At 42.9% G+C, this 25662-nt stretch overlaps 1 pseudogene; it reads left to right on the top strand.

The window, feature by feature from the left end:
* The first annotated feature begins 280 nt into the window (after positions 1-280).
* LOC112082161 lies at positions 281-7183 on the top strand (annotated as a pseudogene).
* The last annotated feature ends 18479 nt before the right edge of the window (positions 7184-25662 follow it).

Raw genomic sequence — 25662 nt, 5'->3', positions numbered from 1 at the left:
TGGTTTACAGGTAAAGATTGTGATTTCAGAAAGGATTTGGCTTAGGCGCGCGGACCATTTAGCCGGGAAATATGGGTGGTGTATTGGAACGGATAGATAGGATCATGTACTCTTATAATAGCTTATATGGAGACTCATAAGTTGTAATGAATCCTTTTAGTTATCAATAAAATATCCATTTCTGTCTTCTAATAATGCATATTGACTATAACTTAGTGAAACTAAGAATACACATATCGAATATGAATTAAACAAAGGACTTGACCCTAAAAATGGACTGATGGGGTCGGAGCCATATAGTGGTCCGACTGGGAACAACCTCCACGGACTTAGAGTCCGGGATGGGGTGTTTCAAGTTGGTATCAGAGCCAGGTTGCTCCTAGGACGATTTTGTTGGGTCTTGGGTACACCACTTATCGGCTAAAATAGGTCTCGCGCTAGGTTGTTGGTTAGGCTTGTCTAGGAATCTTGGGAATAGTTAGGATGCACTAACTAAACGATTTCTGCAGATGGGTAAAGGCAACAAGACGGGAAAAGTAAAAAGAATAAAGAGACGGTCGAAACAAGTAAGGCCAATGCAGCAGATCCCTCAGCTCTCAACCACACTGGACCTGAGGCTGGGGAAAGAGAGAAGGGCAACGGGAATTCGGTCGTGCATGGACAGACCAAGGTCATGGATAATGGGAAGAGGCCGATGGGTGACTAGGATGGTCGTGAGGCGACGAATCATGAGGATTTTGCTGAGACATCGGATAAAGGTGCTAGAAATAAGGAAGGTGAGGCGGCTGGAACGGGAAACCAGACTGCAGTACCTAATCCTGCGGAGATGTGGCAAACACTCCAAGCTATTATGACGTAACTGACGGTCCTGGCATCAGCGGGAAACCTATCTGATGGGCAATCCACAAGGATCCGTACGACCATTCTGATTGTAGAAGAGAAGGAAGGCATGGCCGCGGAGGTGGTGGAACTCGACTCATCACCGGCTAAGCCAGCAAGGAAGGTGCACTATTTGGTCGTGTTGGATCATGTGGCCAGGCTTGGAACTAGACAATTCCGGGGTAGTTCCGACTCGATAGAGGCGGATGAATGGAGGAACCGCCTGGTCATAAATTTTTGATCCACAAGGTGCCCGGAGGATTACAAGAAGGACATTGCGGTCCACTTCCTTGAAGGGGATGCGCATAATTGGTGGGTCTCCATGGAAAAGCGCTAGGGAGGTATTGACACTTTTGCCGAGTTTGAGGAGGAGTTCAACCAAAAATACTTTCCCTCGGAAACCTGGGATAGACTTGAACAGCAATTCCCGGATTTAACACAAGGAAACCGGACTGTCCGGGAGTACAAGGTGGAATTCAACCGTCTTCGACGGTGTGTTGGATGGGAATTTGTAAAGGACGATACACAGATCCGGCGATTCCTCCGCGGCTTAAGAGGAGACCTCCGAACCCATTGCTCCTCACGCACCTTCAGATCAGTTGCGGAATTAGTGGAACGGGCTGCAGCTGTTGAGTCCAGTATTGAGGAAGAAAATAAGGAAAGAGCCCAGACACATCCCAACCTGGCGAGTAAGATCGTGGATAACAGGAAACGGAAATGGGATCAGGTTGGTGAAGGTGGTCAAGCCTCGGCTAAACAAGGGGAATGTGCGACTTGCAGAAAGAAGCACGGGGGTACATGCTGGAAAATAGCTGGAGCATGTGCCAAGTGCGGAAGCAAGAACCACACGGTTCAAAGCTGTCCGCTGATTGAGAAAGGGCAGCTCAGGGTTAAAACTGAGGAAAGATCATGTTTCTATTGCGGAAAGGCCGGACATTTCAAGAAGGAATGTCCTAAGCTGCAAGCTGAAATACGGATGGAACAAAGGGGAAACCGTAGCGGGGACACAAAGCAAGCTAAGAGACAGGCTGTGGCACCCTGGGTGTACGAGTTTTCCAAGGAAATTGATGAGGCCGGAAGTTACAGTGATATCACTGGTAAGTTTCCTAGCCTATTCAATAATTTAAATTTCGAGCATGGCATTGCATCGGGGTAGCAAGGGTAGGGAACTTAGCATTTAGGAAAAATGTGTAGGGACCTTAGAAATAGGCGGTGTGTCAACACACGTCTTATTAGATACCGGAGCTACACATAGTTTTATGAGCCGGGAAATGATAGGAAAAGGCAGGTTCCGTAGAGAACCTGGGAAAGACTATGGAATAGTCAATGCCGCAGGTGGTCAGGTCATGTTCTCGCAAGGAACAGTCCATGACATCTCGGTGACGGTCAGTGGGGTAAACTTACCGGCGGACCTAGTCATAGTCCGACTCAAGCATCATGAAGTGATATTGGGTATGGACTGGCTAGGGAAATATAAAGCAACGCTAGACTGTTACCGGGGGCGGGTGCGGTTTGAGCGGGATTCGGAAAGGTTGGAGTTCCAGGGAATTCGATCAACTTCGGGAAGTTTGATAGTCTTGGCAATCCAAGCAGAAAGGATGCTGGAGAAAGGATGTGAGACTTACTTGGCCACGATCACCACAACCGATTTGGGTAAAGGTGCCGAGATCAAGGAAATTCCGGTAGTCAATGAATTCGCAGATGTGTTCCACGCCTTAACAGGTTTACCACCTGACCGGTCAGATCCATGTACGATAGAATTTGAACCGGGAACGACCCCACTCTTGAAGGCGCCTTACCGGATGGCTCCGGCAGAAATGGCCGAGCTTAAGAAACAGTTGGAAGAGGTATTGGAAAAGGGATTTATCAGGCCAAGTAGGTCACCATGGGGAGCGCCGGTTCTATTTGTTAAGAAGAAAGACGGAAGCTTTAGGCTGTGCATTGACTATCGAGGGCTTAACCGAGTAACTGTTAAGAACAAGTACCCATTGCCTCGGATAGACGAGTTGCTGGATCAATTGAAAGGGGCAACCTTGTTCTCAAAGGTAGATTTGGCTTCGGGATATCATCAGATTCCCATAGAGCCTTCGGATGTGCACAAGACGTCTTTCCGGACTACGTATGGCCACTTTGAATTTGTGGTTATGCCATTCGGATTGACCAACCCGCCAGCAGCCTTCATGAAGATGATGAACAGGATTTTCCGTGATTGTCTGGACTAGTTTGTTATCATATTCATCGATGACATTCTCGTTTATTCAAAAGACCGGGAAACACATCAAGGTCATTTGAGGGCGGCGTTGCAGCGACTAAGGGACCAAAAGCTATATGCGAAATTGAGCAAGTGTAGCTTTTGGCAAAGGAGTATTGGGTTCCTAGGACATATTGTCTCGGACCAAGCTGTATCGGTGGATCCGGAAAAGATCAAAGCCATTGAAAAATGGCCAAGACCCAAGAACGCCTCGGAAATAAGGAGTTTTCTCGGCTTGGCGGGATATTATAGGAAGTTTGTGAATGGATTCTCGAGTTTAGCCAAGTCATTGACGTGGCTGAACGGGAAGGATGTGAAATTCAAGTGGACGGAGGAGTGTGAAAAGAGTTTCGCTGGGCTGAAGGAGAAATTAACAAGCGCACCGGTTCTAGCTTTACTGGAAACAGACGAGCCGTATGTGTTGTACACGGATGCATATATAAACAGGCTGGGATGTGTCCTTATGCAAAAAGGCAAGGTGATTGCCTCTGCATCAAGGCAGTTACGGAAACACGAAGGAAATTATCCAACCCATGACTTGGAAATGGCGGAAGTGGTCTGTGCACTTAAGATATGGCGATCCTATCTCTATGGAGCTAAAGTGCAAATCTACACCAACCATAAGAGTCTGAAGTACATCCTCACGCAGCCTGAATTAAACATAAAGCAAAGGCGGTGGATGGAACTTGTGGCGGATTACGACTTGGATATAGCTTACCACCCTGGAAAGCTAACTTAGTCGCGGATGCTCTAAGCAGAAGACAGTCCGAAGTGGCTGCGGGAAAAGAAGCGGAGATGCTAGTAAACATGATTGGGACATTTCACCTTAATGCCTTGTCCACCGAACTGGAACCGTTGGGCTTAGAGGCGGCAGACCATGCGGACCTGCTTACCCGGATTTGGATTGCACAAGGAAAATATGAGGTCTTGTGCAAGGCTGTGCAGAATGGGAAGACGGAGTACCAAACCTCAAACAAAGGCAGGATTGTTGTTAACGGCCGAGTATGTATTCCAGAGGTGAAAGAGTTAAAGGAAGAAATCTTTAGAGAAGCGCATTAGTCTAAGTTCTCGATTCATCCCGGACTTAACAAGATGTACCAGGATCTGAAACGGTATTATCATTAGGTCGGGATGAAAAGGGACGTGGCTGAGTGGGTGGCAAGATGTCCTACTTGTCAACTGGTAAAGGCGGAACATCAAGTCCCGAGTGGGTTACTACAGAGTTTACCCAATCCGGAGTGGAAATGGGACCATTTTAACGATGGATTTCGTGACTGGTTTTCCCCAAGAAAGCACCGGACGTGATGCGGTCTAGGTTATGGTGGATCGATTAACTAAGTCTGCTCACTTCATCGCAATTAAGAAGACGGATGGTGTTGAACACATTGTGGGCAAGTATCTGGATGAAATAGTCCGTTTGCATGGTGTTCCGGCAAGCATAGTTTCAGACCGGGATTCTCGGTTCACGTCTTTCTTTTGGAGGGCTTTTCAAAAGGCCTTAAGAACAAGAGTGAACATGAGCACGGCTTACCATCCGCAGACAGACAGTCAGTCAGAACGGACCATACAAATCCTCGAAGACATGCTATGGGCTAGCGTTCTGGATTGGGGCAGTTCATGGGAGAAGTATTTACCCGTAGCCGAATTCGCTTACAACAACAGTTTCCAAGCCAGCATTGGGATGTCGCCGTATGAAGCCTTATATGGGCGGCCGTACCGAACACTGCTTTGTTGGACTCAAGTGGGGGAGCGGAGTGCAATTGGACCGGCTATTGTGGAGGAAACCACAAAAAGAATCAAGTTTCTAAAGTAAAAATGAAGGAAGCCCAAGACAGACAGAAAAGCTATGCGGACAAGCGTCGAAAGGACCTTGAATTCGCGGTAGGCGATCTGGTCTATCTTAAGATGATCACGTTCAAAGGAAGGGCTCGAACTTCCAAGAGGGGGAAGCTTGACCCAAGGTACATAGGACCATTTCGGATTGTGAAAAAAGTTGGGGCAGTCGCATACAAGTTAGACTTACCACCGGAGATGGAGGCATTCCACAACGTTTCCATGTATCCCAACTACGAAAGTGCTTAACAGATCAAGATTAGGTCTTGGCCGAGATTCCTTCAGACCTTAATGGGAATCTGACTGTAGAAACAAGACCAGTCCGGATCATTGGCAAGATGGAAAAAGCAACCAGGAAAAGGATGATTCCAATGGTCAAAGTCGTTTGGGAAAGTAACGGTGTGGAAGAACAAACTTGGGAAACAGAGTATCGGATGAAGGCTGATTATCCCGAGTGGTTCGAGGAATGGAACAAGGTTCTACCCCTTCCACATTTAGGATTTTCTACCTCTTGTTTCTAGTCTCACAACGCTCCCTTATCATTATCATGCCAATTTGGTTCAGAATATGATTTTTAGTAAAAAAAGTCCCAGTTTTCTGATTTTCATGGGAGATTTGAGGTGTATCTAAAGGAATAAGAAAACAAGTAAATGATTCATATCCTTTTACATTTAGGACTCTCTACCTCCTCTTTCTAGTCTCACAACGCCCCCTTGTCATTATCATGCCAATTTGGTTTAGAATAGGAATTTTAGTAAAAAGAGTCCCGGTTTTCTGATTTTCATTGGAGATTTGAGTCTCTTACAAAGTTTAGGTTTTTTCACAAAAGAGGCAAAGAAAACATAGAGAATAAAGCTTAGTCTGCTGGATAATGCCTAAAACATATATATATATATAGGTAGGGTTTCTTGCTGGGCCAACCTAGGACAAACTAGGTTTTGGCCCCAAAAAGGCCCACAAAAACGTCATGGTTCGAGAATGTATCGAGCTGATTTTGGCCGGTGCAGGACGTCGATATTTCTTCGGCAATTTGAGACTCGTTACACCGAGACGCTACACCGGCTGAACTCACCTCGGTGCGGCGTTAAGGATAGCTTGAGGGGATCAATACCGAGCAGGATTCAGTCGGTGCAACACCTCGATAATTCTTCAGGATTTGGACTTCCAAAAGTCGGCCAAAAAGGTCAAAGCTCCAAGGTCATATCGACCAGATTTTGGTCGGTATTCCTTCTCGGTATGAATGTAGACCGCTTGCACCAAATCCTTCATAACTCCTAGCTCACTGGTCCGAACCTTGATCTTCCAACTCCACGAACAAGATAACGTCCTTAGCTCCAGGTTTGGTAAAGGGCTCAACCCTGTATGACATCGGCAAAGCCCCCGTCTAGTCGGTTCTTTGTGGCGCATCGCGTAAGTTCAGATCGGACCGTGAGACATGTGTTCCTTCCGATGGTAATATCTCCCAGTTCACGGCCCCAAATCGTCTGATTCTAAGTGTTACGGAAACTAGACTTGTTCCTCTTGATTCTTGATGAAGACACTGGAGGCTGAATCGCAGTGTAAGCTCTTTGTCTCACGCGATCAAAGTAGAGGTCTCGTCGGCACGAAACCATCTGTCCTATTTTCTGTACACAGGTGAGGGTTCCTCGATGATCCCAGCTCCAAGTTGCTCCCAAAAGTCTCCGAATGACCTGAGAATACTCCAAAAATTCAGGACACTCTAGGACCAAATGCAATTCTTAAACAAAGCTAGAACCAAAGACAAACTCTAAAAAAACTAGCTAAATGTATGCATGAGACTCAATATTTGGACAGAAAATGCAATCCTAAACATGACAAAATATGAGTATATCACTGGTTCGTGACGTTCTTTTCCACGGTACGGCTTCTGGTATGGGTCAGCTGGTTCACGGTCTCGGGCTGCAGGGTATCGTCCATGGTGTTGCTCCTCTCGACCGCGGTCGGACCCGTGGTTTGGCCCGCGTCGGTCTGCCTGATCACGACGAACGCCTCGGTGATATTGCTGTCTGGTACGGCTTCCTCCGGACGTGTGACCGTCAGCGTAGAAAGGGTTGTCTAGGACTTCCTCCTGGTTGCGGTCTCTCCTTATATGGTCTGGCTCATCACGGTTTCGGCCATTACTTTGTTCCCCATCGGATTGCCGTGGCTGCATCTCTAGCCGATCCATTCGCTGGTTCATACGTTCCATTAGCTCGGTGATTTGGTTGAGCTTGGCTTCCATTTCTTCGGAATTGATCCAACGAATGTGGTTCCCGTCACGAAAGTTATAGTAGTTCCACTCTCTGCCTGAGTCTGAATAAGGACCCGATGACATTAAAGTTGGTACCTCACAAAAAGAACAAACACGGTAGTATCAAAATCTCCTCACTTGGGTGTTTCCCTCAGTGTTTCTCTCAGCACTCTTAATATTCTCACACACACAAGAGACTCTCCTCGGTTCTAAAGGAACTAAGTCGAGACCGATGTAGATGTAAAACGAAATCGGAAAATCAAGCGAGTATGAAGAAGAAGAGAATACAGAAAGAAAAGAATTTTGATTTTGGATTTTTATTTTTTTATAGATTTTCTTTCCTTCTTTTTAAAAAACAAAAAAAAGATATGGAAAATTACAAAAGAAAAGATGAGATAAGGCGGAAGTTAAAAAGACAAAGGAAAGACAATACCGAATTTTTCAAGTGTGTGGCTCGGATACCACTTGATACGATCTCCCTAAGGACTTCACACACTTGGATCGGCGGGGTTGATAAATCTTTGACTCCGAACGATTCTTGTAGCAGATGCTAAGGCGTGAGAGAATGACTCCCGAAATTCCTTGTGCCCAAACTCACGAAGAACAATTTGAAACAAGGGGGTGGAACAAAGATAAAAAGAACTCATCGGTAAAAGGATGTTAAGGCGTGAGAACTAAGTTCTTAAAAATCCCTAAGCCCCGATTACGATAAACAAAAACTTTAAACTTTGCAGACGAAGGCTGCGTCAAGTTCTATGGATTGAACTTCATAAACCAAAAATAATGCTAGGCTAACCACCTGAGAATTAACAAAGTTCTCAAAAGAACAAAGGAGAAAAGTCTCAAATTTTTTTAAGAAAAGTGAATGACTGAAATGAGAGGGGTTCATCACCTTATATAGGGGCGGATCAGACCAAAGGTCATGCATAGAAAATTACAAAGAAAATAAATGAGTTTGACTAAAACTTGGACTGACTCTTCGCCTAGCTTTAACTGACCCTTGAGCTTCTGACCCGTGAACCAAGCACGTACTGAACCGCGGCCATGTGGTGGTATAGCCTTTGACCTCATTAAAACCCCACCCGTTAAACCCATTGGGACAAACCCGGATGTAAGGAAAAAGAGTACCAAAAACTATACCAGGCCGAAGTCAGTACCCTGGTACGTGAGAAGGGTCACGGCTTCAGTTGTTGTTGGTTCCATGTTCTGGTTCCTGAGCTCGTTAAGTATCTTCTGAACGGCTCCTGCCAACCTCCTGGTGCGTGATCTCGTCATTGGACCGTCTGGAATGACCAAGGCAGCGTCCGGTTCCTGCTCCACGAACTGATCTTCGACCCGCGGTTCAGCCTCTGGTTCCATGATCGCATCACAAGTAGCCTCCAAAAGCACCTAATAGACACTCCAAACATGCAAAGACTCACTTGGACCTAATGCAAACCCCTAAGTGCTAAAACAATACCTAAAGACCTAAAATGCATGAAATAAGACATGATTTGGAATGAAATATACAAGCTAAATGATGCATTTTATGAACATATCAATATATCAAACCTGAGTGTAGATAATATTATACTATTTTCATATATAATTAAAGAAGATAAAATTGATTGTTTATAGGTTGTGGACAGATTATAATACTTAGTTATTAAGATTACAATATTATAATATTTTATTTATTAGCCTGAATATTTATTCTAATGCTAACAGGTTAAATAAACAGTTTTTTGTTTAACAAGCTTACAAAATAACCAAATATACGGATTAACTCATTTTTATATTTCAAACCAAAAAATAAAAATGACTATATATACATATCAACTTATTTTTTAAAAATTCACAAAATATGAAAATATTATTGGAATTTTTATAACAATAATTATTTTTACAAAATGACTGTTTTTGCAAAATTATTTAACTTAATTAAATGTAAAAAAAAATGTCCCCCGCGCTACGCGGGTTAATCCCTAGTTGTAGTATTAATATGATAAGCTACCACAATGTTACTATCGCAAGAAGAAACAGGAAACATGGGTAGTGATAAGTAAGATTTTTAGGTCTTAGATGGGTTATCAATCCCTTATGTCACTTGCAGTACAAAGGGTATCAATCCATAAGTGTGGTTGCCAGACACTAGTTTATGTGATAAGCTCTTAAGTCAAGTGATCAAAGATGAGTTTTGGTGTGAACAAAGTAACAAGAAAGCATAAAACAAGAAACAAGCAAGCAAGATGATTAACTACTAAACAAAGCAAGCAACCAAACAAGATGATGATAAAGCAAATGATGAAAGATAAACCTCTAGATGTGATCATTGATTAGGGTGCTTTAGATACTGATTCATGATGCTAAGAACATAATGCAACACTTGCTACTCTTTAGTCTAGGCTTCTTAATCAGATTAATCCACTCTCATGACAGAAATCCCTTTGCAAATCACTTAATCAAGTCTAAGAACCATTAGAGATAACCAAGCAATCAGCAAGCATAATGTTCCAAGCCTAATAAGTGACAAAACAATCTTTAACAAAAAAAGACTGAATCTTTAACAGAAAGACATAGCAAGCAATCACATGATCTCTAATCCAATCAACTTAGAGTTTAAAGCTAGATTAATCCTCTCATGAAGGTATTAATCTCTATACTAATCCATTTTCAAACCAAATTCTCATTTGTGAAATATGAACTAGTAAGCATTCAGAATCAACTCTAATATGTCATTTATGCAATTAACAAACATCATCATGGCATTAATGCATAAACCCTTAGTTAGCTTTCATTCAGGCATTTCATCAAACACCTTTGGTGCATGAAAAACCCAGATTCTAGACCCAAGTGATGTGCAAGGATCTAGCATTAGGATCAGCTAACTAAGGAAAGGAGAAGAGAATCTAAGCTTAAACAATCATTAATCTACATCTAAGCACCCTAAATCTACACACCTAGAAGCTTAAAAGAAGACTACTCACTAATCATGATGAACACACCATTTCCTTTGCAAGAGGTGATGTTGATCATGATTAGAAGTTAAGATGAGATGAAGAAATGATAAGAAACACCTTTAAGATGATTAAATCTGCTAAATATCTCTTGATCAAACTCGTTTTTACACTAAAGAGGCAAAGAAAACAAGAGAGAATAAAGCTTAGTCTGCTGGATAATGACTAAAACATATATATAGGTAGGGTTTCTTGATGGGGCAACCTAGAACAAACTAGGTATTGGTCCCAAAAAGGCCCATAAAAACGTGCTGGTTCGAGAATGTATCGACCTGATTTCAGTCCGGACAGGATCTCGATATTTCTTCGGCTTTTTGAAGCTGGTTACACCGAGACACTACACCGGCTGAACTCACCTTGGTGTGGCGTTAAGGATAGCTTCAGGGGATCAATACCGAGCAGGATTCAGTCGCTGCAGCATCTCCATAATCCCTCGGCTTTTTAGCTTCCAAAAGCCAGCCAAAAACGTCAAGGTTCCAAGGTAATATCGACCAGAGTTTGGTCGGTGTTTCTTCTCGTTATGAATGTAAACCGCCTGCACCAATTCCTTCATAACTCTTTTCACACTGGTCCGAACCTTGATCTTCCAACTACACAAACCATATTACGTCCTCAGCTCTAAGTTTGGTGAAGGGCTCAACCCCATGTGACGTCGGCAAAGCCCCTTTCTCATTGGTTCTTTGAGGCGCATCGCGTGAGTCCTGATCGGGCCGCGAGACATGTGTTCCTTCCGATGGCGATATCTCCCAGTTCACGGCTCCAAATCGTTTGATTTTAAGTGTTACGGAACCTAGACTCCTTCGTCTTGAATCGTGATGAAGGCCCTGGCAGCTGAATCAGATTGGAAAGTCATCGTCCCACGCAATCTTTGTGACTCATCAGATTGGTCTTGAAACTGTCGCGAGACAGGTATGTCTTCCGGTGAGATTAACTCTCGGCTCACGAGTCCAAATCCAATTATTCCACCTGTTCTTGATCCGTGACCTTCTCCTCTCCATATTTTCTGAAGACCCTGTAAACTGAATCGGACGTTAAAACTCCCCAGACAGGTAATCTTTCAGACGTATCGGATTGCTCCAGAATGGACGCGAGATAGGTCTGTCTTCCGATAGCCGTATCTTTCAGCTAGACCCCGACAGCTGAATCTGACAGCAAGACCTTCCGGTAACATGATTTCTGAGATGTATCTGCACCCAAGATTTTTGGCCGAGAAACTTAACAAGCCGGTACGCGTTTTGGCCGAGAAATCCACCTGCGGTACATGAAAATCGCCGAAAAAAGCTTCCTGCAGTACAGGCTAGCGCCGAGAACCTCCAAAAGGCTGTTTTCACCATTTGTAAAGCTCTGATCACCATTTCTTTTCCTGGTTTCAACTTTTCAGCTCCAAATAGCTCCAAATACACCTGATAAACACTCCAAACCATGCAAAAACTCATTGGGACCTAATGCAACCCCTAAGCCCTAAAACAACACCTAAAGGCCTAAAATGCATGAAATAAAACATGATTTGGAATGAATTATACAACCTAAATGATGCAAATTATGAACATATCAGGTAGAACAAAGAGATGACGTGGCAACTGTTTGACCAAAATAGATTAACGAGAAGGAAGACTCTAAATCGTTTAGAAGGTTTTCTATTTCATAGATACTAATATGTGTTTGATATATTCGTAATTTGCATTACTTAGGATTGCATTTTTGGTCCAAATATTGAATCTCATGCATATATTTAGGTAGTTTTCAATGCTTTTGTCCTTATAGTTGGTTTAGGATAGGAAATGCATTAGGTCCTATAGAGTCTTGCATTTCGGAGTTTTTACAGGTCATTTGGAGCAAAAAGGGAGCATTTGGGACAGAAGCCGTGGAGAGACCCTCGTGTGAATGCATCAGAACCGGACAAGTGTATAGAAGCAGACAATCCCTCTACTTCACCACCTGAAACGGAGAATTGGCATTGCGATCCAGCCTTTGGTCCCTTCATCAAGATTTAAGACGAATGAGTCTAGTTTCCGGAAAGCCTAAGATTGTCCAATTTGGAGCTGTTTGCTGAATGTTATGGCAATCAGAAGGAACACATGTCTCACAGCCGCTAAAGGACCAAAACGATGCGCCTCAGAAAACCGGTGGAACGAAGCCCTTGCCGACGTCTGCTAGACTGGGAACCTTCATCAAAGTTGTAGCTGACGAAGCCATCTGGCTCATTGATTTGACAGACCGAGGTTCGGACCACTGAGCTAGAAGGTATGTAGGTTTTGGTTCAAGCAGCATGCATTCTTATCGACCAGAGTGTACCCCGACAGTTTGGTAGATATTTTCAACCCGGAGCGCCGAAATATTATCGACCAGAATGTCGAGGTCAAGCATGTTGATATATTCTCAGCCAGTCTTGCCGAAATAATGTCGACCAAACTATCGACCAGGTGTTTGGTCGGTATTTTTGTTAAGAGAAGCTTTGTGGCCTATCGACCAGAATATCGCCATGGACCACGTCGATATGACCTTGTTCCAGTCCGAGTTTTTGAGTCTTTTTGGGCCAATATCCTGCTTGTTAAGGGTTGACCATTAAGAAAACCCTTAGTATAAATAGTGTTGAGACATTAATGATTAGGTTAAGCTTTATTCTCCTAATTTTCTTTGCCTCTTTTGTGAAAGACTCCTTTGAAGAGAAATATTCCCTTTTGAGAGTTTGAATCAAGAGAAATCAAAGACCTTTTGTGTGTTTAAAGCTGCAAATCCATCATTATCCAACTTCTCCATCTCCATTTCTCATCACTAATCATGCCAATCTTATCAACTTGCAAAGGTTTAAGAGAGATTAGTATGATTAGTGAGTAGTCATCTTAATGAGGTTCTAGATGTGTAGGTTAGGGTGCTAAAGTGTTAGATTAGTAGTGCTTAGGGCTCGATTCATTGATTCATCTCTCTAAACAGCTGTTATCTAGGCTAGATTCTTGCACATCACTTATGATCTAGAATCTGGGAGTTTCGTGCACCAAAAGTGTTTGATGAAATTCCTCAAAGAGCTGTATTAGAGGTTTAAGCATTTGCTGCATGATGATGTCTTGTTATTTGCTTGAATGATCTTTTAGAACTGTTTATTAATGCTCACTGATTCATATTTCACAAATGTTGATTTGGTTTGAAAATGGATTAGTGTAGAGGTTAATACTTTCATTTTAGGATTAATCTAGATTAGAGTTCTTAATCATTTGAATTATGTCTCATCATTGTCATTAGCATTTCTAGTTTAGCACCAAAGCATCCTAGCCAACTATCATGTCTAGAATCTCATGCTACCATCATCTCATATTCACATCACTTGTCATTTGCTTAGTTCTTGTTTGATCATTTCTTTAGTTATCAATCTTGTTTTAAGTTCTTAATTGTCATTAATCAATCAAACCCTCATCTGTTTACTTGAATTGAGAAACTGATCATATGGCTTAGTGTCTATCACCACATTCTTGGATTGACAACTTCTTTTGTGCTACTTTGACAAGGGGATTGATAGCCCTAAGACCTAAAAAGTCTTGTCTATCAGTGTTGTTGTAGCTAAAGACTTGATTTTTGAATTGTGAGAGAGAGAGATTTGAGAGACTTGAGGCGATCTTGGATCGTGAGTAGGATATGTAAGATCTAGGATTCGATATCTCTTGTTATCGCAATTCGAAAGTGTAATTCTCATTTGGAATCAATAAAGAGTTGTTTACAGAAAAAGAGTGTGAGGTTAAGATTGTGAAGAGAGATTCGTTAGCTCAATCTTAATAACTAGTGCGTTTGTGAACAGATCGAAACGACACAATGGTTCAAATCGAAGATACGAAGAAACATTTCGAAGAACTGAGAAAAACGATCTCCGAAACAATTGAAGAGCTGAAGATCTTCGCCGATGGTTGCAAATTGCTATCGAAATAACATTCAGAGACGAACCAGAAGCTCGAGGCGATAGTCGTTGATTCGTTGAAGCGATTTGATTTGTTGGTGATATGTTCATAATTTGCATCATTTAGGTTGTATATTTCATTCCAAATCATGTTATTTCTCATGCATATTAGGTCCTTAGGTGTTGTTTTAGGACTTAGGAGTTGCATTAGGTCCCAATGAGTCTTTGCATGTTTGGAGTGTTTATCAGGTGTATTTGGAGCTATTTTGAGTTGAAAAGGTGAAACCAGGAAGAGAAACGGTGATCAAAGCTTGAAAGATGGTGAAAATGGGTTTTTGGAGGTTCTCGGCGATTCTCACGTACCGCAGGCAACTTTTCTCGGCGATTTTTATATACCGCGAGTGAGCCTCTCGGCCAAAACATGTACCGCTGCTAAGGTTTCTCGGCCAAAATTTCCGGGTACAAACACATTTCAGAAATTGCATTACCGGAAGGTCTTGCCGGTCGATTCAGCTGTCGGGTGCTTCATCAAAGTTGGAGAGGATTGGATCATGGTTCCAGAGCAGGTAGAATAATAGGATTTGGAGGCGTGAGCAGAGAGTTAAGCTCGTCGGAAGGCATGCCTATCTCGCTACCGTTTTGGACCGACCCGATGAGCCCCGAAGAATGCAAAGGACGATGCACTTCCAGACCGATTCAGTCTACAGGGCCTTCATCAAGATTTGAGATATTTGAGTCCTCTTTCCAGAACGTTTCTGGAATGGACGCATGTCTAGAAGCCTCTTTCTGACCGTGTCAACGAAGATGAGCCCTCCAGGGAACCTTCCACTTCCCAAGCACCAAAGGTTCCTTCACCAAAGTTTGAGATGTTTGAGAGCCCTTTCCACTGCAGCTGGAATCAAGCCGTTCGGATCTATATTCTGAGAGTTACTCTCCCCCGAATGTGAAGTGGTCCGAAGAGACCTGAAAGCTGCGAGATAGTCTTGCGACTTGGTTAACTCGCAATGCCTAGAGATTAATGTCTGGGGATTGAGCTGCGTGTTGAGATATGCGAGTAAGGTAACACTGGGTGAGGTCAAAGGTTCCCGAGCAATAAAAATACTAAGTCCACAAGCGTGCGACTTGAGCATGCGAGTTGGCCGAGCTTGGAACTGAGCCTCATGAAGACTCGCAATTTACACCGACTTGAGCATGCGACTTGGGAGTGACGAAGACCATCCCGCACATAATTCTGAAGGCCCCCGTTACATGGTCGTGCGAGTTAAGGAGCAAAGGGAACTAAGCCGCTTGAAGATTCGTGTTTTACACCGAGAGAGTAATGCGGCTGGGCTTACATAGATTATATCTCGCTGAAGCTTCTTTCTAGGATTATGCGAGTTGGGCATGCAACTTGGGACTAAAGGAGGACCAAGTCGCACACATATTCTCCCCAGATTTCGTCTTGGTCATGCGAGTTGAAGAGGATGAAGACTGAATCGCACAAAGACTCGCAGAACAAACCTAGATGGGCATGTGGCTGAAACTAAAGGACTTAAGGCTCACAAGACTGCTTCTTTGGCTGTGCGACTTGGGCATGCGACTTGGGAAGCTCCTGACCAACTCGCACACTCGACATTTTACCCATCAAAGCCGGGTCAGGACCCGTTTTGTTCCGGGCTGACCCGGTTCATTTTAAAGACCTATATATAGTTTTTTAGGGTTTTTCCCCAAGGACTTAAGCTTTATTCCTCATTTTCTTTGCCTCTTTTGTGTAAGAAAACTCCGTTTGAAGAGAAATATCTGATTTTAGGCGTTTTAATCAAGAGTAACAGAGATTTTTGAGTGTTTAGGGCTGTCTTCTTCTTAATCTATCATCTCCATCTTCATTTTACACACTTCTAATCATGATTAACAACACATCTTGCAAAGGATCTAGTGTGTTGATCATGATTAGTGAGTGATCCCCATATTAAGGTCTTAGATATGTAGATTAGGGTGCTTAGGTGCTAGATTAGTGAGCTTAGGGGTTAGATCACTCATATTCCATTCTCTACAACTTGTTATCTATGCTGATCCATACACCTCATATGTGGTCTAGATTCTGGGTATTTCATGCACCAAAAGTGTTTGATGAAATGCCTGAACCAAGTGATAACACGTATTTTGACCATTTTTGTGGATCGATTTTAAATGCTTTCTAATGATTTTTATTTCTTTAAACTGTTTTTACTATTATTTTCTAGTATTTGTAGTTCCAAGACTATTTTCAGGTAATTAAGGCAAAAGGTGTGCATTTTGAAGCAAAAGACCATTTTGGATAAATTCGGATCCTCAGAAGTTTCATATCCGATGAACACATTCCCACCGTCAGATCATCCCCAAAATCTGACATAATATATAAGAGAAAACTAGCTTTCAAATGCAATTGGTTTGAAGACAATCCAATGGTTAGATCTCCATATATCCTTGATGCACTGAAGACATGTTCTGCAGTCTCGCGAAGGAAGCAAGTACAGAATGATGATTCAACCTCAAAGACCAATCCCCGCGGGTCCAGGAGCCAAGACCGCGGAGAACAAACTCTTGAGATAGAGATTTCTCTTGAACCCTCTTTATGTTCTACCTTTATCTTAATTCGGTTTTTACTCTTATGCATCTTTCAATTTCGTTTTTATCTTCTTCATATTAGATTAGTTGTTTAAAGGATTTGAAGAGAAGTTCTTCTCCGAGCCCAGCTCTTAAAATCGAGATGCTTCTTCTTCTTCTCCTTGTCTGTTTTTCTCTACTTCTTTCTTCTTTATTTTCCTATGCACGTCTATTCTATTTACATTATGCACGTTTTGGAATGATGAGGTATGAGTTTAAAGGCTCGATCGAAGGGAATCGACTATGTTCGATAGGGATCTTCGCGAGATAAACCAAAGCCGAATTCTAGAAATCTTTCTTCTAAACTTATACTTAAAGCACGGATCTAGCGTCGCGAACTAGAGACTGATCTAGGTCCTTGGTGTTGCGAAAGTATTCATCCGGGGCTGGATCTAGTTTGAGAAGAGCAGATCAACCATAGGAGTGGAAACCTACCTATGGGCGAGCTGTGAATGTTGACGAGTCTTAAGCATATTGCATCTTTTCCCTTCCAGGGCCAGAGTGGAAACCTACTGGTCAAGGTTGCGAGAGATAGTTAGTTATGATCACGACAGTGGCATAGTCATACGTCCGTGACTCGAGTTCTAAGAATTTACTAGGATCAATATTAAGAGCTTTGTTCGTCCTTTAGATTTATTATCGATTTACTCACTTCCAGTTTTCAAAACTCTTTTTAAAACCCTTTTTTTAAACTCTTTTCAAAACCTTTTCAAATCCATTTTTAAATAGATATATAGAAATCGCACAACCTATCTAAAACCCGTTTTTCGTCTTAGACTTTGTTTACTAATTCTGGTTCTAAAGTTCTGCAGGTAAAGCATGGATTCTCTGTGGATCGACACCCTATGTACTACAACGCACTGCTGTGCACTTGCAGATATCTAGGATTATAAATTTAAAACATGAAGCCACGAAGTCAACCCTAGCAGCATCACCAAGGTTGTTAGAGGTTTAAGTATTATTCATCATGGGAATAATTGTTTAAATGCTTAAATGACAAATTAAACTGGTTCTTAATGATTGTTGATTCATGTTTCACTAATGATGATTAGGTTAGAAACTGTTTTAACATTGAAGTTAATGCCTTCATGAGAGGATTAGCTTAGTTAATGATGTTTAAGTTGAATGGTTTGCTTGATCACATGATTCATTAGCTCACTAGTTTAGTACCAAAGGCACCCTAATCCACTATCATGTCTAAGACCTTTCTCATCATCATACATACATTCTCATCTAGTTAATCTATTTACTTGCTTGGTTAAGTTAATCATTAACTTTAATTCTTGTTTTAAGCTTTTTTAGTGGAAGTAACATCAAAACCTCACTCATTTGGCTTGAATTAAGAACTGATCCTGCATCTTAGTGTCTACACATGATGGATTGATACCCTTTGTACTGCAAAGTGACAAAAGGGATTGATAACCCCTCATTTAGAGCCTTGAAAACTCTAAGTTATCAATTGGCGCCGTTGCCAAAGTGTGATAGCATTAAGATTGTGTTATTTCTTGAGATCAAGCATTTTCTTTTGTGTTTTCTAATTTCTTTCAAGTTCTGGTTGTGAGTTTCAGGTGCATGAACACCAGGTCCAGATCAAGAAGCTGTGGTCCACCTTTCCCCTTAAACGACAACATTAATCTTTTTGTTCCAAGGAGGAGAAGGGATAGGCGTGGCAGATAGATTGATCCGGCTGATATGGAAGATCAGAGACAGCATGTGGTTGACATTGAGCCGCAGGGTCAAGAGGAGCAACAGGCTCAGGTTCAGCAGGGTAATTGTAACAACCCGATTGTTAAGATAGCGGGGACGGGCGGCCGCAGGAAAAATGCTAAGTCGAGGACGGATCAAAGAAAATCTGGATTCGGCTGGGAGAGCATGTTTGTCGAGGGAAAGGAGATTTTTATTAAAGAACGCAGAGAATGCCCGAGAGAAACCAACTTTGGCCGATAAAATCAGCATTTTACCGGGAAGACTTGCTGTTTTATCGAGAAAGTCTGGTTTAGCCGAAGAAATGTATTTTAGCCCGAGAACGATGGAAAATGCCAAGAGAATCAGTCTTTAGCCGAGAAAGTCAGATTCTGGCCAAGCGATGAAGGATTTAGCCGAGGAAAAATGAAATTCTGCCAAGAGAATTGAATTTTTGCCGATAGATCATATTTTGGCCGAGAAGCAGCGGTTTAGCCGAGAGAAGCTAAGTCCGAGCGTAAAAGCTTCGCGGAACTGGGAAGTATGGATTTTGGTCGACGGAATTGGATTTTGGCCAAGGAACCGTGAGCGAGTGTCAAGGCCAGTCAGTCCATCTTGGATCAGTAACGAAAATGCGGAAATTTGGTTGAGGTTACTTCCGGATAAGAACAGATGTGGCTAGACTTGATCCACACACTTGGGGCAGAAAGGAGTAAGCTTAGTGTTTATGCAATGGTGTGGCTGGTTCTGGACCACACATTTGGCGTGGAAGCAAGGCAGCTTAGTGTCCAAGGCTGATGACTCGTGCGCAGCATTTTTGACAAGTGGTTACCAAGTGTCAGCGCATGGATACCACCCTGGAACCTATAAATACCCACCTTCAGCTCTTAGTTTTCCACACTTAGAAATCAGAGAGAAATTCTAAAGTGAGAAAGTAGAGAGAGAAAGAGGGAAATGGTGAGTATTTCGGGTAAGAGTTAGCTAGCGGGGAATGGTAGCGCGGTGCTGGCTCAGCGGACGGTCGGTAAGCCGTAGAGTAAACCCTTTTCTGTTTAGATCTTGTCCTAGTCTAGTTATTCATTAGGTCTATATGGTTATAGATGTAAGGGAATCTCGGAGTTAAGAGCAAGAGAGGTTAAGATCGGAGCGGGATCTGCGTAAAAGGGTGAGCTCCGGTAGATAGCAACTAATAGTTTTGTGTAGGGAACCATGGATCGGTCCAGATAGGACTGTGATCCACGGTTAAAAGTAGATTGCGTGATTGTGTGCTAGGTATTATTCTGTTTGTGGGTGAGGTTGTGAGCGATCCCGTGTTGTCTGGTGACTCACGTGTGATCCTACTTCCGAAATACGGGAGTTAGTGGTATTGCCGGTTTGCAACCACCATTTCTCTGTTTTTGCGTGTTGTGTGACATTGTGTATGGATGTGTGGCTTAGTGTTAGACTTAATTACGAGATCTGGGATAGAGTCTCGTTTTGATAATTAAGTCGGGAAAACACTTAGTCTTTGAATGAATTTAGTAATGGTCGGCCGTGAGGGGACTATGGTCACCACGGGCCGTTGGCTTTGTTAAAAATGGAAAGGTCGTGAGTGTACTCAGGAAAGATCCCAAGGACCTATGTGTGTTTATGTGAAACCACATAAAAGATTCAGTAAGGAATCTGTTGTTTGTTTGTTTGTTGCGTGAACCACAGAAAAGGTTAGTGGAACCTTGTGGTGTGTTAGGACACAAGCTCAGAGGCTCGGAGGGATACCTGGGTCGCTCCCATGGCCGAGTGCTGCATGATGATGCCGCCCGACTGGTCGAGTGAAGGACCGCGAAGTCGGAAGCGAATCTAGTTCATGTGCCTGAGTGGCTATGAATGTGCGGGAGGTTCGTCGGGCTAGAAGGTGTCATAGAAATCATGCAGTAAGGCACGTAGGATGTAGGGATCCTGTACGGTCGAGTCATGTTTAGCTTATGCTGTGTTTGATGGTGTATCAGACGGGGTGTCTGATACCGTGTTTGATGTTGTGTGATTGCGTGATGATTGCATTGAATTGTTTGTGTGCATGTTGAGTGTTCATTGCTTTCATTTAATTTTTGAGCTTCGGCTATTTTGGGGTTGGGTCGGTGTGACTAACCGTAGACAGGTTCCGGACTCACTGGGCATTTAGTAGAAATGCTCATTATACTAATTTTGTCCTGCAGGTAACCTATAGGGTTCGTGGGACGCAAGGCCGCCGGAGTAGTTTGAAGTTGTGAGTGTAAGCATAATAGATTGTATTATAAAAGACTATTTTGACTCGAGCTCAATTATATGATTTCGGTAACAGTTTGTAAGCATACTTTATTAAGTATTAATAAAATAAATTTTTATGGAACATCTCGCTTTTCCTGATATTAGACCTTGTCCGGGTCGAAACAACTCGGGGGTGTTACAAAAGTTGGTATCAGAGCATGGTTCATGATCATGCTCATGGGAACGAGTTTTCAAATGCTTTATCGAGTCAAAAAGGAGTCGCACTCACAACTTAGGAAACCGGTGCGTCCTACGTTTAGATGGGTAGGTGGGGTTAGAATTTACCTATGTTCGATGCAGCGGGGAGTTGCAGGTCGAAAGGAGGTAAGCTGGGGAGCCTATTATCCATGGGAATCGAACGGGCATTGGTCATGGAGTTGATCACTTTGCGGAGTCAAAGGTGACAGATTGAAAGGGTGCAGTAAAAGTAAGGTGAAACCTTAGAGTTTTAGGAATTACCTTGGGTTTCATGATCTTTGTAAGATCCCGTGCCAAGTACGTATGGGTGCTAACTCTCTCTTGCGTGATTGAATTGTTGCATGATTGATTCGGTGAAATGGTAGTTAGGTATTATGATAGGGTTATAATATCTAAACCAATATTAAGAGGGTTTAATATTATAAGGAGTATAATATTAGACCGGAGTGATTGAATCTTTGATACATATGTAGATATGTAGCTGTTTGTGTGAAAGTTGTATGTGAAGTCAGTAGGACTAAGACCATACACAAATTTGTGTGAAAGTCGTATGTGAAGTCAGTAGGACTAAGACCATACACAATTATGTGAGAAAGTCCTATGTGAAGTCAGTAGGACTAAGACCATACGCAATTGTGTGAGAAAGACGCACGTGAAGTCAGAAAGACTAAGACCGTGTGCAAGTGTAAAATCGTATGTGAAGCTTCGGAAGCTAAGACCGCACGTGGTAGGACGGAAAGTCAAAGCGAACTTGTCCCGTGCCTATCTAGTATATAAGTATTGGTTAATATTATGGGTATAATATTAACCGGAAGTATTTTGTGAATCTTATGTGTAAGATAAGATTAGGTTGAATGCTTAGAGGGGAAATAATAAGGGGAGTTATTATTTTCTATAGCATGTCAGGGACACCGGGGGGCGTGAATAAGTGAATCCGTAGGTTATGGATAGAGTTCCCATAAGCCTTAGGATTGTGAAAGGTGTAGGAATCCATAGGTTTCTTGGAAAGAGTTTCCTTAAACCTTAGGATTATGAAAGGTAGAGTGTTTTAGGAAAGTTGTCCAAAAACCTGATATCCTAACCGTTCTGAGCCGGTGAGTGGGTGTGATGTGAGGACATCAAGAAATTGTGGAGAATGGTAGATAGGGAATCTGGCCAAAAGATAGTGATGTCAAGCAAAGTTAAGAGCAGTGGTAAATCGGGTAAGATCAGCCAGATCGGGATGATCCGCCAGACTGGAGCAGTGGTGAATCGGGAATAATCTGCCTGACTTTAATAGTAGAAAATCAGAGAGATCATCTAGCGGTGTGAAGTGTGGTAGTTTGAGAAGTGGATCATGAGATTACCAGAAGGACGTGATGACCGGCGTGTTCTAAAGAAGATCAACTAGGGTTGAGTACAGCAGTTCATTGGAAAGATGGATATGCAAACACCAGAAGGAAATGGTGAACGGCAAGAGATAGAGTACGGTTAAACATAAATCAAAAGGAACTGATTTACCCGCAGTTAAGAAAAATGGGAGATCGGGAATATTAACCGGAAAAAGAAGACAAGAAGTCAGTCAAAGCCAAAAGGGCTTACCAAAGGAATGAAGACGTGGAATGAAGTTTGAGGAATCACATCTGAGGGATGATGATTCATATTCTCGCTAAGGAAGTGAGAAACTGAAGAATAGATGAGGTAATATCAACACGAGGTCATGATGGACCGTGCCTAAAGCCATGAAACGGAGTCCACAAGGAAACTGGACTAATAGCGATAAACTGCGTGAAGTAGTGTTTACCAAGGAGAAAGAGCCTCCGATGGAAATAAATCATGGAAAAGAGACAGAAGCCGAAGGACTTGGGGAAAAGATAGAGTCGAGAGACGATGCTGACAGAACTTCCTTGGGAAAAGGATGGTTCGATACTTCACCATAGGAGTAAGAAGGTGAAGAGAAGAGGAATCAGAAGTCACAATGGAACGTGACAACGATGAGAAAGATTCCATGAGGAAAACGAACTGGTGATGAGAAATGGAAACTAAGGAATAGTTTTTACCGAGGAAGAGGGGCCTCACATGAAGAAAGGATTAGGATGGAGATCAGCCGGATTGAGTTAGATAGACTCGGGAGTTCTTTAACGGATCAAAGGACGAAGTAGTGACAATGGAATAGGGGAAGGAAGGTCGTTACTAAACAAGAATTATTAGATGGTACCCCAAAGGAGAATTGGAGTATGGAGAGACATGTTGAAGCAGAGTAAGCTTTCGTCATGGGATCGGTGGGCATACTAAGATCAGAAAGCATGCCAGGGTGCAAAGGTATATCTTGAGACAGAAAAGATATATCTAAGTAAAGGTGTGACGACCAGAAAGCAAGGGATCAGGAGAATCACCAAGCTTTGTGAAGGGTCGAGGGAACGGCCAACTTATGAAACAAGCGAGAAGACATGGTAATGTTAAGACAGTGGTGAGGGGTTGTAGGACCGCTAAACCATATGGAGAGACTCAGACATCAAGGAGGATGAGGTTGATCGCACGTCTGGAATTCGAGGACGAATTATTATAAGGATGGGAGAATGTAACAACCCGGTTGTTAAGATAGCGCGGACGGGCGGCCGCGGGAAAAATGCTAAGTCGAGGACGAATCAAAGAAAATACGGATTCGGCTGGGAGAGCATGTTTGTCGAGGTAGAGGAGATTTTTATTGAAGAACGCAGAGAATGGCCGAGAGAAACCAACTTTGGCCGATAAAATCAGCATTTTACCTGGAAGACTTGCTGTTTTATCGAGAATGTCTGGTTTAGCCGAGGAAATGTATTTTAGCCCGGGAACGATGGAAAATGCCAAGAGAATCAGTCTTTGGCCGAGAAAGTCAGCAACTGGCCAAGCGATGAAGGATTTAGCCGAGGAAAAATGAAATTTTGCCGAGAGAATTGAATTTTTGCCGATAGATCAGATTTTGGCCGAAAAGCAGCGGTTTAGCCGAGAGAAGCTAAGTCCGAGCGTAAAAGCTTTGCGGAACTGGGAAGTATGGATTTTGGTCGACGGAATTGGATTTTGGCCGAGGAACATGAGCGAGTGTCAAGGCCAGTCAGTCCATCTTGGATTAGTAACGAAAATGCGGAAATTTGGTGGAGGTTACTTCTGGATAAGAACAGATGTGGCTAGACTTGGTCCACACAGTTGGCGCGGAAAGGAGTAAGCTTAGTGTTTATGCAATCGTGTGGCTGGTTCTGGACCACACATCTATAAGCAAGGCAGCTTAGTGTCCAAGGCTGATGACTCGTGCGCAGCGTTTTTGACAAGTGTTTACCAAGTGTCAGCACATGGATACCACCCTGAAACCTCTAAATACCCACCTTCAGCTCTTAGTTTTCCACACATAGAAATCAGAGAAAAATTCTAGAGTGAGAAAGTAGAGAGAGAAAGAGGGAAATGGTGAGTATTTCGGGTAGGAGTTAGCTAGCGGGGAATGGTAGCGCGGTGCTGGCTCAGCGGACGGTCGGTAAGCCGTAGAGTAAACCTTTTTCTGTTTAGATCTTGTCCTAGTCTAGTTATTCATTAGGTCTATATGGTTATAGATCTAAGAGAAATCTCGGAGTTAGGAGCAAGAGAGGTTAAGATCGGAGCGGGATCTGCGTAAAATGGTGAGTTCCGGTATATAGGAACTAATGGTTTTGTGCAGGGAACCATGGATCGGTCCAGGTAGGACTGCGATCCACAGTTCAAAGTAGATTGTGTGATTGTGTGCTAGGTATTATTCTGTTTGTGGGTGAGGTTGTGAGCGATCCCGTGTTGTCTGGTGACTCACGTGTGATCCTACTTCCGAAATACAAGAGTTAGTGGTATTGCCGGTTTGCAACAAGCACTTCTCTGTTTTTGTGTGTTGTGTGACATTGTGTGTTGATGTGTGGCTTAGTGTTAGACTTAATTACGAGATCTAGAATCTCGTTTTGATAATTAAGTCGGGAAAACACTTAGCCTTTGGATGAATTTAGTAATGGTCACCACGGGCCGTTGGCTTTGTTAAAAATGGAAAGGTTGTGAGTGTATTCAGGAAGGAATCCCAAGGACCTATGTGTGTTTGTGTGAAACCAGATTAGAGATCAGTAAGGAATCTGTTGTTTGTTTGTTTGTTGCGTGAACCACAGAAAAGGTTAGTGGAACCTTGTGGTGTGTTAGGACACAAGCCCAGAGACTCGGAGGGATACTTGGGTTGCTCCCATGGCCGAGTGCTGCATGATGATGCGGCCCGACTGGTCAAGTGAAGGACCGCAAAGTCGGAAGCGAATCCGGTTCATGTGCCTGAGTGGCTATGAATGTGCGGGAGGTTCGTCGGGCTAGAAGGTGTCATAGAAATTGTGCAGTAAGGCACGTAGGATGTAGGGATCCCGTACGGTCGAGTCGTGTTTAGCTTATGCTGTGTTTGATGGTGTATCAGATGGGGTGTCTGATACCGTGTTTGATGTTGTGTGATTGCGTGATGATTGCATTGAACTGTTTGTATGCATGTTGAGTGGTCATTGCTTTCATTTAATTTTGGGGTTGGGTCGGGGTGACTAACCGTAGACGGGTTCCGGACTCACTGGGCATTTAGTAGAAATGCTCATTATACGAATTTTGTCATGCAGGTAACCCATAGACGGAAAACCTTAGAGGGTTCGTGGGACGCTAGGCCGCCGGAGTAGTTTGAAGTTGTGAGTGTAAGCATTATAGATTGTATTATGTAAGACTATTTTGACTCGAGCTCAATTATATGATTTTCGGTAACCGTTTGTAAGCATACTTTATTAAG

Source organism: Eutrema salsugineum, unplaced genomic scaffold, assembly GCF_000478725.1.
Source record: "Eutrema salsugineum unplaced genomic scaffold, Eutsalg1_0 scaffold_1, whole genome shotgun sequence".
NCBI classification, from domain to species: Eukaryota; Viridiplantae; Streptophyta; class Magnoliopsida; order Brassicales; family Brassicaceae; genus Eutrema; species Eutrema salsugineum.
The sequence above is the reverse complement of the archived record's forward strand: the minus strand, read 5'-3'. Positions and strand labels throughout refer to the sequence as shown.